Source organism: Salmo salar, chromosome 12 (genome assembly GCF_965601325.2).
Source record: "Salmo salar chromosome 12, fSalSal1, whole genome shotgun sequence".
Classification (NCBI taxonomy): domain Eukaryota; kingdom Metazoa; phylum Chordata; class Actinopteri; order Salmoniformes; family Salmonidae; genus Salmo; species Salmo salar.
The window spans coordinates 65,509,318-65,524,348 of NC_138302.1; the positions used below are offsets into that span (position 1 = coordinate 65,509,318).

The 15,031-nt window shown below is 42.1% G+C and overlaps 24 non-coding genes across 24 annotated transcripts; all 24 read left to right on the top strand.

Moving 5' to 3' along the window:
* The first annotated feature begins 377 nt into the window (after positions 1–377).
* On the top strand, positions 378–513 carry LOC145859618 (U4 spliceosomal RNA). The gene has a single exon (XR_014379865.1). It is a non-coding gene; the product is annotated as a U4 spliceosomal RNA (small nuclear RNA).
* A 397-nt stretch (positions 514–910) lies between these two features.
* LOC123725814 (U4 spliceosomal RNA) lies at positions 911–1,052 on the top strand. Its single transcript, XR_006758327.2, has one exon. It is a non-coding gene; the product is annotated as a U4 spliceosomal RNA (small nuclear RNA).
* Positions 1,053–1,643: 591 nt separating this feature from the next.
* Positions 1,644–1,779, top strand: LOC123725742 (U4 spliceosomal RNA). Its single transcript, XR_006758256.2, has one exon. It is a non-coding gene; the product is annotated as a U4 spliceosomal RNA (small nuclear RNA).
* A 396-nt stretch (positions 1,780–2,175) lies between these two features.
* Positions 2,176–2,318, top strand: LOC123725815 (U4 spliceosomal RNA). Its single transcript, XR_006758328.2, has one exon. It is a non-coding gene; the product is annotated as a U4 spliceosomal RNA (small nuclear RNA).
* A 591-nt stretch (positions 2,319–2,909) lies between these two features.
* Positions 2,910–3,045, top strand: LOC123725711 (U4 spliceosomal RNA). Its single transcript, XR_006758227.1, has one exon. It is a non-coding gene; the product is annotated as a U4 spliceosomal RNA (small nuclear RNA).
* A 397-nt stretch (positions 3,046–3,442) lies between these two features.
* On the top strand, positions 3,443–3,584 carry LOC145859672 (U4 spliceosomal RNA). Its single transcript, XR_014379914.1, has one exon. It is a non-coding gene; the product is annotated as a U4 spliceosomal RNA (small nuclear RNA).
* A 591-nt stretch (positions 3,585–4,175) lies between these two features.
* LOC145859637 (U4 spliceosomal RNA) lies at positions 4,176–4,311 on the top strand. The gene has a single exon (XR_014379883.1). It is a non-coding gene; the product is annotated as a U4 spliceosomal RNA (small nuclear RNA).
* Positions 4,312–4,708: 397 nt separating this feature from the next.
* LOC123725817 (U4 spliceosomal RNA) lies at positions 4,709–4,850 on the top strand. Its single transcript, XR_006758330.2, has one exon. It is a non-coding gene; the product is annotated as a U4 spliceosomal RNA (small nuclear RNA).
* A 591-nt stretch (positions 4,851–5,441) lies between these two features.
* LOC145859619 (U4 spliceosomal RNA) lies at positions 5,442–5,577 on the top strand. The gene has a single exon (XR_014379866.1). It is a non-coding gene; the product is annotated as a U4 spliceosomal RNA (small nuclear RNA).
* A 397-nt stretch (positions 5,578–5,974) lies between these two features.
* Positions 5,975–6,116, top strand: LOC145859669 (U4 spliceosomal RNA). The gene has a single exon (XR_014379911.1). It is a non-coding gene; the product is annotated as a U4 spliceosomal RNA (small nuclear RNA).
* Positions 6,117–6,707: 591 nt separating this feature from the next.
* On the top strand, positions 6,708–6,843 carry LOC145859620 (U4 spliceosomal RNA). Its single transcript, XR_014379867.1, has one exon. It is a non-coding gene; the product is annotated as a U4 spliceosomal RNA (small nuclear RNA).
* Positions 6,844–7,239: 396 nt separating this feature from the next.
* LOC145859613 (U4 spliceosomal RNA) lies at positions 7,240–7,382 on the top strand. Its single transcript, XR_014379860.1, has one exon. It is a non-coding gene; the product is annotated as a U4 spliceosomal RNA (small nuclear RNA).
* A 591-nt stretch (positions 7,383–7,973) lies between these two features.
* LOC145859638 (U4 spliceosomal RNA) lies at positions 7,974–8,109 on the top strand. Its single transcript, XR_014379884.1, has one exon. It is a non-coding gene; the product is annotated as a U4 spliceosomal RNA (small nuclear RNA).
* Positions 8,110–8,506: 397 nt separating this feature from the next.
* Positions 8,507–8,648, top strand: LOC123725816 (U4 spliceosomal RNA). The gene has a single exon (XR_006758329.2). It is a non-coding gene; the product is annotated as a U4 spliceosomal RNA (small nuclear RNA).
* Positions 8,649–9,239: 591 nt separating this feature from the next.
* LOC145859639 (U4 spliceosomal RNA) lies at positions 9,240–9,375 on the top strand. Its single transcript, XR_014379885.1, has one exon. It is a non-coding gene; the product is annotated as a U4 spliceosomal RNA (small nuclear RNA).
* Positions 9,376–9,772: 397 nt separating this feature from the next.
* Positions 9,773–9,915, top strand: LOC145859614 (U4 spliceosomal RNA). Its single transcript, XR_014379861.1, has one exon. It is a non-coding gene; the product is annotated as a U4 spliceosomal RNA (small nuclear RNA).
* Positions 9,916–10,506: 591 nt separating this feature from the next.
* LOC145859640 (U4 spliceosomal RNA) lies at positions 10,507–10,642 on the top strand. Its single transcript, XR_014379886.1, has one exon. It is a non-coding gene; the product is annotated as a U4 spliceosomal RNA (small nuclear RNA).
* A 397-nt stretch (positions 10,643–11,039) lies between these two features.
* On the top strand, positions 11,040–11,181 carry LOC145859673 (U4 spliceosomal RNA). The gene has a single exon (XR_014379915.1). It is a non-coding gene; the product is annotated as a U4 spliceosomal RNA (small nuclear RNA).
* A 591-nt stretch (positions 11,182–11,772) lies between these two features.
* LOC145859641 (U4 spliceosomal RNA) lies at positions 11,773–11,908 on the top strand. Its single transcript, XR_014379887.1, has one exon. It is a non-coding gene; the product is annotated as a U4 spliceosomal RNA (small nuclear RNA).
* A 397-nt stretch (positions 11,909–12,305) lies between these two features.
* LOC145859674 (U4 spliceosomal RNA) lies at positions 12,306–12,447 on the top strand. Its single transcript, XR_014379916.1, has one exon. It is a non-coding gene; the product is annotated as a U4 spliceosomal RNA (small nuclear RNA).
* A 591-nt stretch (positions 12,448–13,038) lies between these two features.
* Positions 13,039–13,174, top strand: LOC145859654 (U4 spliceosomal RNA). Its single transcript, XR_014379900.1, has one exon. It is a non-coding gene; the product is annotated as a U4 spliceosomal RNA (small nuclear RNA).
* Positions 13,175–13,571: 397 nt separating this feature from the next.
* LOC123725820 (U4 spliceosomal RNA) lies at positions 13,572–13,713 on the top strand. Its single transcript, XR_006758333.2, has one exon. It is a non-coding gene; the product is annotated as a U4 spliceosomal RNA (small nuclear RNA).
* A 591-nt stretch (positions 13,714–14,304) lies between these two features.
* LOC145859642 (U4 spliceosomal RNA) lies at positions 14,305–14,440 on the top strand. Its single transcript, XR_014379888.1, has one exon. It is a non-coding gene; the product is annotated as a U4 spliceosomal RNA (small nuclear RNA).
* Positions 14,441–14,837: 397 nt separating this feature from the next.
* Positions 14,838–14,979, top strand: LOC145859602 (U4 spliceosomal RNA). Its single transcript, XR_014379849.1, has one exon. It is a non-coding gene; the product is annotated as a U4 spliceosomal RNA (small nuclear RNA).
* Positions 14,980–15,031: the final 52 nt, after the last annotated feature.

Sequence of the window (15,031 nt, forward strand, 5' to 3'; positions counted from 1 at the left end):
AGCTTTGCCCCGACACTGCCTCTAATTGTTGCAAGAAGTAAGTTAACCAAAGCCACTTTACACACTTCTTCTTGCCTCCACTAGAGGCAGTGACAGCAAGATTTAATTGAAAAGGTTTTGGGTTCGCGACCCATTGCAGCTGAGCCAGTGGTGCTGATTACCCAAAGTGCTTTGCTCTCGATATTGGTTTTGTACAGGAAAAAAGGTAACATCTATGGAACAAGGACCCCACCTTGCCATTAATTACATGCAATCAAGAATCATCCAAAGTGTTAGGTAGGGGCTAACTGCTAGACATACCAATGTAACAAAAAATAATACAGTTTGCTGAAAGCTGTGCGAGATACTGCAAACAGTTTGAGTAGCTGTATCCTGATATTCTTTCGCAGAGGCTATATCATAACCTGTGAGGTCCAGCTGAGGAGTGATTATTGCTGGTTGAAAACTTATCCCAAAACCCTGCTTGGAATGACTTGAAATATAGTCAGAAGTAGTCTTGGGGAGAATAGACTCAGCAACAGGGGGGTTTGGGCCCACACTTTCAGCTTTGCCCTCACACTGCCTCTAATTCTTGCAAGAAGTAAGGTACCCAAAGCCAGGTTATACACTTTTTCTTGCCTCCACTAGGTTGAGTTGAAAAGGTTTTGGGTTTGTGACCCATTGCAGCTGAGCCAGTGCTGCAGATTACCCAAAATGCTTTGCTCTCGATATAGTTTTTTTTACTACTGGAAAAAAGTAACATCTATTGTATAAGTACCCCACCTTGCCATGAATTACATGTGATCAAGAATCCACCAAAGTGTTAAGTAGGGGGCGAACTTCTAGACATTCCGATGTAAAAACACAATAATACCGTTAACGGAGAAGCTGTGCAAGACACTGCAAACAGTTTGAGTAGCTTTAATTTGACATTCTTTTGCAGTGGCGATATCATAGCCTATGAAGTCCATCTGAGGCGTGATTATTGCTGGTTGAAAACTTAACCCAATACCCCGCTTGGGGCGACTTCAAATATAGTCATCCCTGGCAATTTTTGATAGTCTCATGTGAGACTGCTATATATGTGAAAAAGAAGATAGTGCCAAGACCAAAGATGGACTGCATCAAACTCATTTCCTCTTCAAAATGTTTGATGTTTCAGCAGACAGGTGAACATTATCTTGCAACTAGGTAGAAACAGAAAAAAGGTGGCAGTAACATACGCTGTGTCAGAAGTAGTGTTGGGGAGAATAAACTCAGCAATAGAGGGTTTGGGCCCACAATTTCAGCTTTGCCCCGACACTGCCTCTAATTGTTGCAAGAAGTAAGTTAACCAAAGCCACTTTACACACTTCTTCTTGCCTCCACTAGAGGCAGTGACAGCAAGATTTAATTGAAAAGGTTTTGGGTTCGCGACCCATTGCAGCTGAGCCAGTGGTGCTGATTACCCAAAGTGCTTTGCTCTCGATATTGGTTTTGTACAGGAAAAAAGGTAACATCTATGGAACAAGGACCCCACCTTGCCATTAATTACATGCAATCAAGAATCATCCAAAGTGTTAGGTAGGGGCTAACTGCTAGACATACCAATGTAACAAAAAATAATACAGTTTGCTGAAAGCTGTGCGAGATACTGCAAACAGTTTGAGTAGCTGTATCCTGATATTCTTTCGCAGAGGCTATATCATAACCTGTGAGGTCCAGCTGAGGAGTGATTATTGCTGGTTGAAAACTTATCCCAAAACCCTGCTTGGAATGACTTGAAATATAGTCAGAAGTAGTCTTGGGGAGAATAGACTCAGCAACAGGGGGGTTTGGGCCCACACTTTCAGCTTTGCCCTCACACTGCCTCTAATTCTTGCAAGAAGTAAGGTACCCAAAGCCAGGTTATACACTTTTTCTTGACACCACTAGGTTGAGTTGAAAAGGTTTTGGGTTTGTGACCCATTGCAGCTGAGCCAGTTCTGCAGATTACCCAAAATGCTTTGCTCTCGATATAGTTTTTTTTACTACTGAAAAAAGTAACATCTATTGTATAAGTACCCCACCTTGCCATGAATTACATGTGATCAATAATCCACCAAAGTGTTAAGTAGGGGGCGAACTTCTAGATATTCCGATGTAAAAACACAATAATACCGTTAACGGAGAAGCTGTGCAAGACACTGCAAACAGTTTGAGTAGCTGTAATTTGACATTCTTTTGCAGTGGCGATATCATAGCCTATGAAGTCCATCTGAGGCGTGATTATTGCAGTTGAAAACTTAACCCAATAACACCTGCTTGGGGCGACTTGAAATATAGTCATCCCTGGCAATTTTTGATAGTCTCATGTGAGACTGCTATATATGTGAAAGAGAAGATAGTGCCAAGACCAAAGATGGACTGCATCAAACTAATTTCCTCTTCAAAATGTTTGATGTTTCAGCAGAAAGGTGAACATTATCTTGCAACTAGGTAGAAACAGAAAAAAGGTGGCAGTAGCATACGCTGTGTCAGAAGTAGTGTTGGGGAGAATAAACTCAGCAATAGAGGGTTTGGGCCCACAATTTCAGCTTTGCCCCGACACTGCCTCTAATTGTTGCAAGAAGTAAGTTAACCAAAGCCACTTTACACACTTCTTCTTGCCTCCACTAGAGGCAGCGACAGCAAGATTTAATTGAAAAGGTTTTGGGTTCGCGACCCATTGCAGCTGAGCCAGTGGTGCTGATTACCCAAAGTGCTTTGCTCTCGATATTGGTTTTGTACAGGAAAAAAGGTAACATCTATGGAACAAGGACCCCACCTTGCCATTAATTACATGCAATCAAGAATCCACCAAAGTGTTAGGTAGGGGCTAACTGCTAGACATACCAATGTAACAAAAAATAATACAGTTTGCTGAAAGCTGTGCGAGATACTGCAAACAGTTTGAGTTGCTGTATCCTGATATTCTTTCGCAGAGGCGATATCATAACCTGTGAGGTCCAGCTGAGGAGTGATTATTGCTGGTTGAAAACTTATCCCAAAACCCTGCTTGGAATGACTTGAAATATAGTCAGAAGTAGTCTTGGGGAGAATAGACTCAGCAACAGGGGGGTTTGGGCCCACACTTTCAGCTTTGCCCTCACACTGCCTCTAATTCTTGCAAGAAGTAAGGTACCCAAAGCCAGGTTATACACTTTTTCTTGCCTCCACTAGGTTGAGTTGAAAAGGTTTTGGGTTTGTGACCCATTGCAGCTGAGCCAGTGCTGCAGATTACCCAAAATGCTTTGCTCTCGATATAGTTTTTTTTACTACTGGAAAAAAGTAACATCTATTGTATAAGTACCCCACCTTGCCATGAATTACATGTGATCAAGAATCCACCAAAGTGTTAAGTAGGGGGCGAACTTCTAGACATTCCGATGTAAAAACACAATAATACCGTTAACGGAGAAGCTGTGCAAGACACTGCAAACAGTTTGAGTAGCTGTAATTTGACATTCTTTTGCAGTGGCGATATCATAGCCTATGAAGTCCATCTGAGGTGTGATTATTGCTGATTGAAAACTTAACCCAATACCCCGCTTGGGGTGACTTGAAATATAGTCATCCCTGGCAATTTTTGATAGTCTCATGTGAGACTGCTATATATGTGAAAGAGAAGATAGTGCCAAGACCAAAGATGGACTGCATCAAACTCATTTCCTCTTAAAAATGTTTGATGTTTCAGCAGACAGGTGAACATTATCTTGCAATTAGGTAGAAACAGAAAGAAGGTGGCAGTAGCATACGCTGTGTCAGAAGTAGTGTTGGGGAGAATAAACTCAGCAATAGAGGGTTTGGGCCCACAATTTCAGCTTTGCCCCGACACTGCCTCTAATTGTTGCAAGAAGTAAGTTAACCAAAGCCACTTTACACACTTCTTCTTGCCTCCACTAGAGGCAGCGACAGCAAGATTTAATTGAAAAGGTTTTGGGTTCGCGACCCATTGCAGCTGAGCCAGTGGTGCTGATTACCCAAAGTGCTTTGCTCTCGATATTGGTTTTGTACAGGAAAAAAGGTAACATCTATGGAACAAGGACCCCACCTTGCCATTAATTACATGCAATCAAGAATCCACCAAAGTGTTAGGTAGGGGCTAACTGCTAGACATACCAATGTAACAAAAAATAATACAGTTTGCTGAAAGCTGTGCGAGATACTGCAAACAGTTTGAGTTGCTGTATCCTGATATTCTTTCGCAGAGGCGATATCATAACCTGTGAGGTCCAGCTGAGGAGTGATTATTGCTGGTTGAAAACTTATCCCAAAACCCTGCTTGGAATGACTTGAAATATAGTCAGAAGTAGTCTTGGGGAGAATAGACTCAGCAACAGGGGGGTTTGGGCCCACACTTTCAGCTTTGCCCTCACACTGCCTCTAATTCTTGCAAGAAGTAAGGTACCCAAAGCCAGGTTATACACTTTTTCTTGCCTCCACTAGGTTGAGTTGAAAAGGTTTTGGGTTTGTGACCCATTGCAGCTGAGCCAGTGCTGCAGATTACCCAAAATGCTTTGCTCTCGATATAGTTTTTTTTACTACTGGAAAAAAGTAACATCTATTGTATAAGTACCCCACCTTGCCATGAATTACATGTGATCAAGAATCCACCAAAGTGTTAAGTAGGGGGCGAACTTCTAGACATTCCGATGTAAAAACACAATAATACCGTTAACGGAGAAGCTGTGCAAGACACTGCAAACAGTTTGAGTAGCTTTAATTTGACATTCTTTTGCAGTGGCGATATCATAGCCTATGAAGTCCATCTGAGGCGTGATTATTGCTGGTTGAAAACTTAACCCAATACCCCGCTTGGGGCGACTTCAAATATAGTCATCCCTGGCAATTTTTGATAGTCTCATGTGAGACTGCTATATATGTGAAAAAGAAGATAGTGCCAAGACCAAAGATGGACTGCATCAAACTCATTTCCTCTTCAAAATGTTTGATGTTTCAGCAGACAGGTGAACATTATCTTGCAACTAGGTAGAAACAGAAAAAAGGTGGCAGTAACATACGCTGTGTCAGAAGTAGTGTTGGGGAGAATAAACTCAGCAATAGAGGGTTTGGGCCCACAATTTCAGCTTTGCCCCGACACTGCCTCTAATTGTTGCAAGAAGTAAGTTAACCAAAGCCACTTTACACACTTCTTCTTGCCTCCACTAGAGGCAGTGACAGCAAGATTTAATTGAAAAGGTTTTGGGTTCGCGACCCATTGCAGCTGAGCCAGTGGTGCTGATTACCCAAAGTGCTTTGCTCTCGATATTGGTTTTGTACAGGAAAAAAGGTAACATCTATGGAACAAGGACCCCACCTTGCCATTAATTACATGCAATCAAGAATCATCCAAAGTGTTAGGTAGGGGCTAACTGCTAGACATACCAATGTAACAAAAAATAATACAGTTTGCTGAAAGCTGTGCGAGATACTGCAAACAGTTTGAGTAGCTGTATCCTGATATTCTTTCGCAGAGGCTATATCATAACCTGTGAGGTCCAGCTGAGGAGTGATTATTGCTGGTTGAAAACTTATCCCAAAACCCTGCTTGGAATGACTTGAAATATAGTCAGAAGTAGTCTTGGGGAGAATAGACTCAGCAACAGGGGGGTTTGGGCCCACACTTTCAGCTTTGCCCTCACACTGCCTCTAATTCTTGCAAGAAGTAAGGTACCCAAAGCCAGGTTATACACTTTTTCTTGCCTCCACTAGGTTGAGTTGAAAAGGTTTTGGGTTTGTGACCCATTGCAGCTGAGCCAGTGCTGCAGATTACCCAAAATGCTTTGCTCTCGATATAGTTTTTTTTACTACTGGAAAAAAGTAACATCTATTGTATAAGTACCCCACCTTGCCATGAATTACATGTGATCAAGAATCCACCAAAGTGTTAAGTAGGGGGCGAACTTCTAGACATTCCGATGTAAAAACACAATAATACCGTTAACGGAGAAGCTGTGCAAGACACTGCAAACAGTTTGAGTAGCTTTAATTTGACATTCTTTTGCAGTGGCGATATCATAGCCTATGAAGTCCATCTGAGGCGTGATTATTGCTGGTTGAAAACTTAACCCAATACCCCGCTTGGGGCGACTTCAAATATAGTCATCCCTGGCAATTTTTGATAGTCTCATGTGAGACTGCTATATATGTGAAAAAGAAGATAGTGCCAAGACCAAAGATGGACTGCATCAAACTCATTTCCTCTTCAAAATGTTTGATGTTTCAGCAGACAGGTGAACATTATCTTGCAACTAGGTAGAAACAGAAAAAAGGTGGCAGTAACATACGCTGTGTCAGAAGTAGTGTTGGGGAGAATAAACTCAGCAATAGAGGGTTTGGGCCCACAATTTCAGCTTTGCCCCGACACTGCCTCTAATTGTTGCAAGAAGTAAGTTAACCAAAGCCACTTTACACACTTCTTCTTGCCTCCACTAGAGGCAGTGACAGCAAGATTTAATTGAAAAGGTTTTGGGTTCGCGACCCATTGCAGCTGAGCCAGTGGTGCTGATTACCCAAAGTGCTTTGCTCTCGATATTGGTTTTGTACAGGAAAAAAGGTAACATCTATGGAACAAGGACCCCACCTTGCCATTAATTACATGCAATCAAGAATCATCCAAAGTGTTAGGTAGGGGCTAACTGCTAGACATACCAATGTAACAAAAAATAATACAGTTTGCTGAAAGCTGTGCGAGATACTGCAAACAGTTTGAGTAGCTGTATCCTGATATTCTTTCGCAGAGGCTATATCATAACCTGTGAGGTCCAGCTGAGGAGTGATTATTGCTGGTTGAAAACTTATCCCAAAACCCTGCTTGGAATGACTTGAAATATAGTCAGAAGTAGTCTTGGGGAGAATAGACTCAGCAACAGGGGGGTTTGGGCCCACACTTTCAGCTTTGCCCTCACACTGCCTCTAATTCTTGCAAGAAGTAAGGTACCCAAAGCCAGGTTATACACTTTTTCTTGACACCACTAGGTTGAGTTGAAAAGGTTTTGGGTTTGTGACCCATTGCAGCTGAGCCAGTTCTGCAGATTACCCAAAATGCTTTGCTCTCGATATAGTTTTTTTTACTACTGAAAAAAGTAACATCTATTGTATAAGTACCCCACCTTGCCATGAATTACATGTGATCAATAATCCACCAAAGTGTTAAGTAGGGGGCGAACTTCTAGATATTCCGATGTAAAAACACAATAATACCGTTAACGGAGAAGCTGTGCAAGACACTGCAAACAGTTTGAGTAGCTGTAATTTGACATTCTTTTGCAGTGGCGATATCATAGCCTATGAAGTCCATCTGAGGCGTGATTATTGCAGTTGAAAACTTAACCCAATAACACCTGCTTGGGGCGACTTGAAATATAGTCATCCCTGGCAATTTTTGATAGTCTCATGTGAGACTGCTATATATGTGAAAGAGAAGATAGTGCCAAGACCAAAGATGGACTGCATCAAACTAATTTCCTCTTCAAAATGTTTGATGTTTCAGCAGAAAGGTGAACATTATCTTGCAACTAGGTAGAAACAGAAAAAAGGTGGCAGTAGCATACGCTGTGTCAGAAGTAGTGTTGGGGAGAATAAACTCAGCAATAGAGGGTTTGGGCCCACAATTTCAGCTTTGCCCCGACACTGCCTCTAATTGTTGCAAGAAGTAAGTTAACCAAAGCCACTTTACACACTTCTTCTTGCCTCCACTAGAGGCAGCGACAGCAAGATTTAATTGAAAAGGTTTTGGGTTCGCGACCCATTGCAGCTGAGCCAGTGGTGCTGATTACCCAAAGTGCTTTGCTCTCGATATTGGTTTTGTACAGGAAAAAAGGTAACATCTATGGAACAAGGACCCCACCTTGCCATTAATTACATGCAATCAAGAATCCACCAAAGTGTTAGGTAGGGGCTAACTGCTAGACATACCAATGTAACAAAAAATAATACAGTTTGCTGAAAGCTGTGCGAGATACTGCAAACAGTTTGAGTTGCTGTATCCTGATATTCTTTCGCAGAGGCGATATCATAACCTGTGAGGTCCAGCTGAGGAGTGATTATTGCTGGTTGAAAACTTATCCCAAAACCCTGCTTGGAATGACTTGAAATATAGTCAGAAGTAGTCTTGGGGAGAATAGACTCAGCAACAGGGGGGTTTGGGCCCACACTTTCAGCTTTGCCCTCACACTGCCTCTAATTCTTGCAAGAAGTAAGGTACCCAAAGCCAGGTTATACACTTTTTCTTGCCTCCACTAGGTTGAGTTGAAAAGGTTTTGGGTTTGTGACCCATTGCAGCTGAGCCAGTGCTGCAGATTACCCAAAATGCTTTGCTCTCGATATAGTTTTTTTTACTACTGGAAAAAAGTAACATCTATTGTATAAGTACCCCACCTTGCCATGAATTACATGTGATCAAGAATCCACCAAAGTGTTAAGTAGGGGGCGAACTTCTAGACATTCCGATGTAAAAACACAATAATACCGTTAACGGAGAAGCTGTGCAAGACACTGCAAACAGTTTGAGTAGCTGTAATTTGACATTCTTTTGCAGTGGCGATATCATAGCCTATGAAGTCCATCTGAGGTGTGATTATTGCTGATTGAAAACTTAACCCAATACCCCGCTTGGGGTGACTTGAAATATAGTCATCCCTGGCAATTTTTGATAGTCTCATGTGAGACTGCTATATATGTGAAAGAGAAGATAGTGCCAAGACCAAAGATGGACTGCATCAAACTCATTTCCTCTTAAAAATGTTTGATGTTTCAGCAGACAGGTGAACATTATCTTGCAATTAGGTAGAAACAGAAAGAAGGTGGCAGTAGCATACGCTGTGTCAGAAGTAGTGTTGGGGAGAATAAACTCAGCAATAGAGGGTTTGGGCCCACAATTTCAGCTTTGCCCCGACACTGCCTCTAATTGTTGCAAGAAGTAAGTTAACCAAAGCCACTTTACACACTTCTTCTTGCCTCCACTAGAGGCAGCGACAGCAAGATTTAATTGAAAAGGTTTTGGGTTCGCGACCCATTGCAGCTGAGCCAGTGGTGCTGATTACCCAAAGTGCTTTGCTCTCGATATTGGTTTTGTACAGGAAAAAAGGTAACATCTATGGAACAAGGACCCCACCTTGCCATTAATTACATGCAATCAAGAATCCACCAAAGTGTTAGGTAGGGGCTAACTGCTAGACATACCAATGTAACAAAAAATAATACAGTTTGCTGAAAGCTGTGCGAGATACTGCAAACAGTTTGAGTTGCTGTATCCTGATATTCTTTCGCAGAGGCGATATCATAACCTGTGAGGTCCAGCTGAGGAGTGATTATTGCTGGTTGAAAACTTATCCCAAAACCCTGCTTGGAATGACTTGAAATATAGTCAGAAGTAGTCTTGGGGAGAATAGACTCAGCAACAGGGGGGTTTGGGCCCACACTTTCAGCTTTGCCCTCACACTGCCTCTAATTCTTGCAAGAAGTAAGGTACCCAAAGCCAGGTTATACACTTTTTCTTGCCTCCACTAGGTTGAGTTGAAAAGGTTTTGGGTTTGTGACCCATTGCAGCTGAGCCAGTGCTGCAGATTACCCAAAATGCTTTGCTCTCGATATAGTTTTTTTTACTACTGGAAAAAAGTAACATCTATTGTATAAGTACCCCACCTTGCCATGAATTACATGTGATCAAGAATCCACCAAAGTGTCAAGTAGGGGGCGAACTTCTAGACATTCCGATGTAAAAACACAATAATACCGTTAACGGAGAAGCTGTGCAAGACACTGCAAACAGTTTGAGTAGCTGTAATTTGACATTCTTTTGCAGTGGCGATATCATAGCCTATGAAGTCCATCTGAGGCGTGATTATTGCAGTTGAAAACTTAACCCAATAACACCTGCTTGGGGCGACTTGAAATATAGTCATCCCTGGCAATTTTTGATAGTCTCATGTGAGACTGCTATATATGTGAAAGAGAAGATAGTGCCAAGACCAAAGATGGACTGCATCAAACTAATTTCCTCTTCAAAATGTTTGATGTTTCAGCAGAAAGGTGAACATTATCTTGCAACTAGGTAGAAACAGAAAAAAGGTGGCAGTAGCATACGCTGTGTCAGAAGTAGTGTTGGGGAGAATAAACTCAGCAATAGAGGGTTTGGGCCCACAATTTCAGCTTTGCCCCGACACTGCCTCTAATTGTTGCAAGAAGTAAGTTAACCAAAGCCACTTTACACACTTCTTCTTGCCTCCACTAGAGGCAGCGACAGCAAGATTTAATTGAAAAGGTTTTGGGTTCGCGACCCATTGCAGCTGAGCCAGTGGTGCTGATTACCCAAAGTGCTTTGCTCTCGATATTGGTTTTGTACAGGAAAAAAGGTAACATCTATGGAACAAGGACCCCACCTTGCCATTAATTACATGCAATCAAGAATCCACCAAAGTGTTAGGTAGGGGCTAACTGCTAGACATACCAATGTAACAAAAAATAATACAGTTTGCTGAAAGCTGTGCGAGATACTGCAAACAGTTTGAGTTGCTGTATCCTGATATTCTTTCGCAGAGGCGATATCATAACCTGTGAGGTCCAGCTGAGGAGTGATTATTGCTGGTTGAAAACTTATCCCAAAACCCTGCTTGGAATGACTTGAAATATAGTCAGAAGTAGTCTTGGGGAGAATAGACTCAGCAACAGGGGGGTTTGGGCCCACTCTTTCAGCTTTGCCCTCACACTGCCTCTAATTCTTGCAAGAAGTAAGGTACCCAAAGCCAGGTTATACACTTTTTCTTGCCTCCACTAGGTTGAGTTGAAAAGGTTTTGGGTTTGTGACCCATTGCAGCTGAGCCAGTGCTGCAGATTACCCAAAATGCTTTGCTCTCGATATAGTTTTTTTTACTACTGGAAAAAAGTAACATCTATTGTATAAGTACCCCACCTTGCCATGAATTACATGTGATCAAGAATCCACCAAAGTGTTAAGTAGGGGGCGAACTTCTAGACATTCCGATGTAAAAACACAATAATACCGTTAACGGAGAAGCTGTGCAAGACACTGCAAACAGTTTGAGTAGCTGTAATTTGACATTCTTTTGCAGTGGCGATATCATAGCCTATGAAGTCCATCTGAGGTGTGATTATTGCTGATTGAAAACTTAACCCAATACCCCGCTTGGGGTGACTTGAAATATAGTCATCCCTGGCAATTTTTGATAGTCTCATGTGAGACTGCTATATATGTGAAAGAGAAGATAGTGCCAAGACCAAAGATGGACTGCATCAAACTCATTTCCTCTTAAAAATGTTTGATGTTTCAGCAGACAGGTGAACATTATCTTGCAATTAGGTAGAAACAGAAAGAAGGTGGCAGTAGCATACGCTGTGTCAGAAGTAGTGTTGGGGAGAATAAACTCAGCAATAGAGGGTTTGGGCCCACAATTTCAGCTTTGCCCCGACACTGCCTCTAATTGTTGCAAGAAGTAAGTTAACCAAAGCCACTTTACACACTTCTTCTTGCCTCCACTAGAGGCAGCGACAGCAAGATTTAATTGAAAAGGTTTTGGGTTCGCGACCCATTGCAGCTGAGCCAGTGGTGCTGATTACCCAAAGTGCTTTGCTCTCGATATTGGTTTTGTACAGGAAAAAAGGTAACATCTATGGAACAAGGACCCCACCTTGCCATTAATTACATGCAATCAAGAATCCACCAAAGTGTTAGGTAGGGGCTAACTGCTAGACATACCAATGTAACAAAAAATAATACAGTTTGCTGAAAGCTGTGCGAGATACTGCAAACAGTTTGAGTTGCTGTATCCTGATATTCTTTCGCAGAGGCGATATCATAACCTGTGAGGTCCAGCTGAGGAGTGATTATTGCTGGTTGAAAACTTATCCCAAAACCCTGCTTGGAATGACTTGAAATATAGTCAGAAGTAGTCTTGGGGAGAATAGACTCAGCAACAGGGGGGTTTGGGCCCACTCTTTCAGCTTTGCCCTCACACTGCCTCTAATTCTTGCAAGAAGTAAGGTACCCAAAGCCAGGTTATACACTTTTTCTTGCCTCCACTAGGTTGAGTTGAAAAGGTTTTGGGTTTGTGACCCATTGCAGCTGAGCCAGTGCTGCAGATTACCCAAAATGCTTTGCTCTCGATATTGTTTTTTTTACTACTGGAAAAAAGTAACATCTATTGTATAAGTACCCCACCTTGCCATGAATTACATGTGATCAAGAATCCACCAAAGTGTTAAGTAGGGGGCGAACTTCTAGACATTCCGATGTAAAAACACAATAATACCGTTAACGGAGAAGCTGTGCAAGACACTGCAAACAGTTTGAGTAGCTGTAATTTGACATTCTTTTGCAGTGGCGATATCATAGCCTATGAAGTCCATCTGAGGTGTGATTATTGCTGATTGAAAACTTAACCCAATACCCCGCTTGGGGTGACTTGAAATATAGTCATCCCTGGCAATTTTTGATAGTCTCATGTGAGACTGCTATATATGTGAAAGAGAAGATAGTGCCAAGACCAAAGATGGACTGCATCAAACTCATTTCCTCTTAAAAATGTTTGATGTTTCAGCAGACAGGTGAACATTATCTTGCAATTAGGTAGAAACAGAAAGAAGGTGGCAGTAGCATACGCTGTGTCAGAAGTAGTGTTGGGGAGAATAAACTCAGCAATAGAGGGTTTGGGCCCACAATTTCAGCTTTGCCCCGACACTGCCTCTAATTGTTGCAAGAAGTAAGTTAACCAAAGCCACTTTACACACTTCTTCTTGCCTCCACTAGAGGCAGCGACAGCAAGATTTAATTGAAAAGGTTTTGGGTTCGCGACCCATTGCAGCTGAGCCAGTGGTGCTGATTACCCAAAGTGCTTTGCTCTCGATATTGGTTTTGTACAGGAAAAAAGGTAACATCTATGGAACAAGGACCCCACCTTGCCATTAATTACATGCAATCAAGAATCCACCAAAGTGTTAGGTAGGGGCTAACTGCTAGACATACCAATGTAACAAAAAATAATACAGTTTGCTGAAAGCTGTGCGAGATACTGCAAACAGTTTGAGTTGCTGTATCCTGATATTCTTTCGCAGAGGCGATATCATAACCTGTGAGGTCCAGCTGAGGAGTGATTATTTCTGGTTGAAAACTTATCCCAAAACCCTGCTTGGAATGACTTGAAATATAGTCAGAAGTAGTCTTGGGGAGAATAGACTCAGCAACAGGGGGGTTTGGGCCCACACTTTCAGCTTTGCCCTCACACTGCCTCTAATTCTTGCAAGAAGTAAGGTACCCAAAGCCAGGTTATACACTTTTTCTTGCCTCCACTAGGTTGAGTTGAAAAGGTTTTGGGTTTGTGACCCATTGCAGCTGAGCCAGTGCTGCAGATTACCCAAAATGCTTTGCTCTCGATATAGTTTTTTTTACTACTGGAAAAAAGTAACATCTATTGTATAAGTACCCCACCTTGCCATGAATTACATGTGATCAAGAATCCACCAAAGTGTTAAGTAGGGGGCGAACTTCTAGACATTCCGATGTAAAAACACAATAATACCGTTAACGGAGAAGCTGTGCAAGACACTGCAAACAGTTTGAGTAGCTGTAATTTGACATTCTTTTGCAGTGGCGATATCATAGCTTATGAAGTCCATCTGAGGCGTGATTATTGCTGGTTGAAAACTTAACCCAATACCCCGCTTGGGGCGACTTGAAATATAGTCTTCCCTGGCAATTTTTGATAGTCTCATGTGAGACTGCTATATATGTGAAAGAGAAGATAGTGCCAAGACCAAAGATGGACTGCATCAAACTCATTTCCTCTTCAAAATGTTTGATGTTTCAGCAGACAGGTGAACATTATCTTGCAACTAGGTAGAAACAGAAAAAAGGTGGCAGTAGCATACGCTGTGTCAGAAGTAGTGTTGGGTAGAATAAACTCAGCAATAGAGGGTTTGGGCCCACAATTTCAGCTTTGCCCCGACACTACCTCTAATTGTTGCAAGAAGTAAGTTAACCAAAGCCACTTTACACACTTCTTCTTGCCTTCACTAGAGGCAGCGACAGCAAGATTTAATTGAAAAGGTTTTGGGTTCGCGACCCATTGCAGCTGAGCCAGTGGTGCTGATTACCCAAAGTGCTTTGCTCTCGATATTGGTTTTGTACAGGAAAAAAGGTAACATCTATGGAACAAGGACCCCACCTTGCCATTAATTACATGCAATCAAGAATCCACCAAAGTGTTAGGTAGGGGCTAACTGCTAGACATACCAATGTAACAAAAAATAATACAGTTTGCTGAAAGCTGTGCGAGATACTGCAAACAGTTTGAGTTGCTGTATCCTGATATTCTTTCGCAGAGGCGATATCATAACCTGTGAGGTCCAGCTGAGGAGTGATTATTGCTGGTTGAAAACTTATCCCAAAACCCTGCTTGGAATGACTTGAAATATAGTCAGAAGTAGTCTTGGGGAGAATAGACTCAGCAACAGGGGGGTTTGGGCCCACACTTTCAGCTTTGCCCTCACACTGCCTCTAATTCTTGCAAGAAGTAAGGTACCCAAAGCCAGGTTATACACTTTTTCTTGCCTCCACTAGGTTGAGTTGAAAAGGTTTTGGGTTTGTGACCCATTGCAGCTGAGCCAGTGCTGCAGATTACCCAAAATGCTTTGCTCTCGATATAGTTTTTTTTACTACTGGAAAAAAGTAACATCTATTGTATAAGTACCCCACCTTGCCATGAATTACATGTGATCAATAATCCACCAAAGTGTTAAGTAGGGGGCGAACTTCTAGACATTCCGATGTAAAAACACAATAATACCGTTAACGGAGAAGCTGTGCAAGACACTGCAAACAGTTTGAGTAGCTGTAATTTGACATTCTTTTGCAGTGGCGATATCATAGTCTATGAAGTCCATCTGAGGTGTGATTATTGCTGGTTGAAAACTTAACCCAATACCCCGCTTGGGGCGACTTGAAATATAGTCATCCCTGGCAATTTTTGATAGTCTCATGTGAGACTGCTATATATGTGAAAGAGAAGATAGTGCCAAGACCAAAGATGGACTGCAT